General features: G+C 41.7%; 1 non-coding gene across 1 annotated transcript; it reads left to right on the forward strand.

The window, feature by feature from the left end:
• The first annotated feature begins 2,102 nt into the window (after window positions 1-2,102).
• LOC112763815 (small nucleolar RNA R71) lies at window positions 2,103-2,206 on the forward strand. The gene has a single exon (XR_003182942.1). It is a non-coding gene; the product is annotated as a small nucleolar RNA R71 (small nucleolar RNA).
• Window positions 2,207-4,620: the final 2,414 nt, after the last annotated feature.

The raw sequence follows: 4,620 nt of genomic DNA on the forward strand, positions 1-4,620 counted from the left end.
TCTTCTTTTTATCTTGTTTGATTTTCAGTTGCTTGAGAACAAGCAACAATTTAAGTTTGGTGTTGTGATGAGCGGATAATTTGTACGCTTTTTGGCATTGTTTTTAGTATGTTTTTAGTATGATCTAGTTAGTTTTTAGTATATTTTTATTAGTTTTTAGTTAAAATTCACTTTTCTGGACTTTACTATGAGTTTGTGTGTTTTTCTGTGATTTCAGGTATTTTCTGGCTGAAATTGAGGGACCTGAGCAAAAATCTGATTCAGAGACTAAAAAGGACTGCAGATGCTGTTGGATTCTGACCTCCCTGCACTCGAAGCAGATTTTCTGGAGCTACAGAAGCCCAATTGGCACGCTCTCAACGGCGTTGGAAAATAGACATCCTGGGATTTCCAGCAATATAGGATAGTCCATACTTTGCCCAAGATTTGATGGCCCAAACCGGCGTTCAAAGTCACCCTCAGAATTCCCAGCGTTAAACGCCGGAACTGGCACAAGAATGGGAGTTAAACGCCCAAACTGGCACCAAAGCTGGCGTTTAACTCCAAGAAGAGTCTCTACACGAAAATGCTTCAATGCTCAGCCCAAGCACACACCAAGTGGGCCCGAAAGTGGATTTTTATGTCATTTACTCATCTCTGTACACCCTAGGCTACTAGTTCTCTATATATAGGACCTTTTACTATTGTATTTAGAGCTTTTGATCTTTGGGAGCTTTTGATCATGTTTTTATGATTGAACCCTCTTTGGGAGGCTGGCTATTCGGCCATGCCTAGACCTTGTTCTTATGTATTTTCAACGGTGGAGTTTCTACACACCATAGATTAAGGTGTGGAGCTCTGCTGTACCTCGAGTATTAATGCAATTACTATTGTTCTTCTATTCAATTCCGCTTGTTCTTGTTCCAAGATATCACTTGTTCTTCAACTTTATGAATGTGATGATCCGTGACACTCATCATCATTCTCACCTATGAACGTGTGCCTGACAACCACCTCCGTTCTACCTTAGATTGGGTGAATATCTCTTGGATTCCTGATACACGATGCATGGTTGATCGCCTGACAACCGAGTGCTCGCCTGACAACCGAGCCAGCCATTCCGTGAGATCAGAGTCTTCGTGGTATAGGCTAGAACTGATGGCGGCATTCAAGAGAATCCGGAAGGTCTAACCTTGTCTGTGGTATTCTGAGTAGGATTCAATGATTGAATGACTATGACGAGCTTCAAACTCCTGAAGGCGGGGCGTTAGTGACAGACGCAAAAGAATCACTGGATTCTACTCCGGCCTGATTGAGAACCGACAGATGGATAGCCGTGCCGTGACAGGGTGCGTTGAACATTTCCACTGAGAGGATGGGAGGTAGCCACTGACAACGGTGAAACCCTTGCATAAGCTTACCATGGAAAGGAGTAAGAAGGATTGGATGAAGACAGTAGGAAAGCAGAGAGACGGAAGGGACAAGCATCTTCATACGCTTATCTGAAATTCCCACCAATGAATTACATAAGTATCTCTATCTTTATCTTTATGTTTTATTCGTATATCACCCATATCCATTTGAGTTTGCCTGACTAAGATTTACAAGGTGACCATAGCTTGCTTCATACCAACAATCTCTGTGGGATCGACCCTTACTCGCGTAAGGTTTATTACTTGGACGACCCAGTACACTTGCTGGTTAGTTGCGCGAGGTTGTGTTTATGCCATGGTATTGAACACCAAGTTTTTGGATTCATTACCGGGGATTATTTGATTTGTGAAAAGTATTGATCACAATTTCGTGCACCAGATGCATTTTGCCATCCATTTAGACTTTGAGAAATCATGTTGACTTGCTGGGTCAACACTTTGTTCTGAGCCAATATGGCATTCAGAGTATCAATTTCAAGAACTCCCTTCCTTTGAGGCGTCCCATTATTCACGGAATTCCTCTCAGAAGTGTACATGAATTGGTTATTTGCAACCATGTCAATAAGTTCTTGAGCTTCTGCATGCGTTTTCTTTAGGTGAATGGATCCACCTGCAGAATGGTCTAATGACATCTTGGAAAACTCAGATAGACCATAATAGAATATATTTAATATGGTCCATTCTGAAAACATGTCAGAAGGACACTTTTTGGTCATTTGCTTGTATCTTTCCCAAGCTTCATAGAGGGATTCACCATCTTTTTGCTTGAAGGTCTGAACATCCACTCTAAGCTTGCTCAGCTTTTGAGGAGGAAAGAATTTATCCAAGAAGGCCGTGACCAGCTTATCCCAGGCGTCCAGGATATCTTTAGGTTGTGAGTCCAACCATGTTCTAGCTCTGTCTCTTATAGCAAAAGGGAAAAGCATGAGCCTGTAGATTTCAGGATCTACTCCATTCGTCTTTACAGTCTCACAAATCTGCAAGAACTCAGTTAAAAACTGGTAAGGATCTTCAGATGGAAGTCCATGAAACTTGCAGTTCTGTTGTATTAGAGCAACTAATTGAGGTTTCAGCTCAAAATTGTTTGCTCCAATGGCAGGAATTGAGATGCTTCTTCCATCAAATTTGGAAGTTAGTTTAGTGAAATCACCAAGCATCATCCTTGCATTATTATTGTTGGGTTCGGCTGCCATCTCCTTTTCTTGTTTGAAAATTTCAGAAAGGTTGTCTCTGGATTGTTGTAATTTAGCTTCTCTTAATTTCCTCTTCAGAGTCCTTTCAGGTTCTGGATCAGCTTCAACAAGAATGCCTTTTTCCTTGTTCCTGCTCATATAGGGAAGAAGAGAACAAGGAAAGAAAGAGGAATCCTCTATGTCATAGTATAGAGATTCCTTTATGTTAGTAGAAGAAGAAAGGGAATAGGAGTGAAGAAGAATGAATAGGTAGGGGCAGTAATTTGAGATGAAGAGAGGTGAAGAGAAGTGTTAGTAGAGAAATAAATAAATAGAAGAAGGGAAGAGGGAAGAAATTTCGAAAATAAATTTGAAAAGAAGTTAAATGATTTTCGAAAATAAAAGATAAGATAGAATTAAAATCAAAACAATTAATTAATTAAAAAGAATTTTTAAAAAAGGGATGAGATATTTTCGAAAATTAGAGAGAGAGAAGTAGTTAAGTGGTTTTGAAAAAGATAGGAAATAAACAAAAAGTCAAATAGTTAGTTGAAAAAGATATTGTTCCGAGGGTTACCTGAAACGTGTAGCTCGGTCGTCTGGAAAGGCCCGAGGTGGGGGTTCAGGGACCCGAGCTTGATATGTAGAGCGGTTGGTGGTTGTACCTGCAATGACACTCCGATGCTTAAGTTAGCATGGGTCCAAGCAGATATGTGTAGAATGTGGAATGAATGTCATACATGGGTGCTCCAGTGTATTTATAGTAGTTGGCCGTGATCTTCCCTGGATAAGATATTCTTATCTTATCTTATCTTTGGGGGTTTTATCTCTATCTTTGTGGAACCGCTTTTTCTAGGCCTTTTCGGCCTTTAGGTTTTGGGCTGCGTTCCTTTTGATGGGCCTTCCTTGCTTTATTTGTCCGAGGTCCGACCTTTAGGCGTGAGCCTTAGGACGAGGTCGGACCTTTTATGAATTGACCGAGTTTGGAGGAGCCCGGTCAGGGTATGAACAGTGCCCCTGCCCGAGTTCGTCCTTTTTTGGGAGGTCGAGCTCGGGCATAGTAGTTTTTCAAAATTTCAAAAAATGGCCGTTCCTGCATTTATTGCATTTTACCGTTTTTTCTCGATTTCCGTTCGGCCTTGTGAAGGCTTTATTTATTTGCCCCTTTCCTTCTTTTCTGCGTTTAGTTTTTCTTTATCCTTTTCGAGCACTGCTTCTTCTTTCTCTTTGCTCTGCTTCTCCGAATCTCTCCGTGTGCCTTTCTGGAGTTTCCTCTGTGCCGTCGTTTCGTTCTCCTTGCTTCGGAGCTCGTCGTCTTCGTTTCTTTCTTCCAGGTTTGTTCCATGCTTCTCCTTTCTTGTGCACATGTGCTTCTATCCTTTGTGTGGCTCTTGTTTGTTTCTTTTTCTTTATGCCTGGGTTGCCCCGAAAAGAGGCGCCGCCATTGCTTGTTGTTTGTATATGGGGGCTCTTTTTTGTTCTCCGGTATTTTTTGTTCCGGGTTGCCGCGTTTTCTTCGTGGGGTTTTTGTTTCTTGCTTTGCTGAATGGGTTTTTGCTATCTTCTTTATGTGATTTTTGCTTGCTGCTGTATTCTTCTTTGTAGGTAAAAATTTATGTCTCGAAAGGTTCTTCAAGCGATGTCGACTAAGATTCCATGTGGTCTTGGTTGGGTAGACCCTCTTCTCTAAGAGTCCCTTCTGTGGTAGATTCTGAGTATTTAGCTAGGTTCCGTAGGCACTGTAGCATATGTGAGAATAGGGAGTCTGAGAGGGATTACGAACTAGTGGCCCCGGAATCCGAGGAGAGAGTGTGCTTCCCGCCTTTAGATAGTTCCGAGAAGCTCTTCTTTTACGCTTATGATTGTTTTTTCTCTAAGCTGAGTGTCCGACTTCCCTTTACCGATCTGGAGTCCGAGGTGTTATGGTCTTGTAACCTCTGCCCCTACGCAGCTCCATCCAAATTCTTGGGCGTTTTTAAAGCTGTTTCAACTTTTGTGTCAGTTTTTGGGCGTCTCTCCTCCATTTCTCTTCTATT

This window comes from Arachis hypogaea, chromosome 2 (assembly GCF_003086295.3).
Source record: "Arachis hypogaea cultivar Tifrunner chromosome 2, arahy.Tifrunner.gnm2.J5K5, whole genome shotgun sequence".
In the NCBI taxonomy this organism is placed as follows: Eukaryota; Viridiplantae; Streptophyta; class Magnoliopsida; order Fabales; family Fabaceae; genus Arachis; species Arachis hypogaea.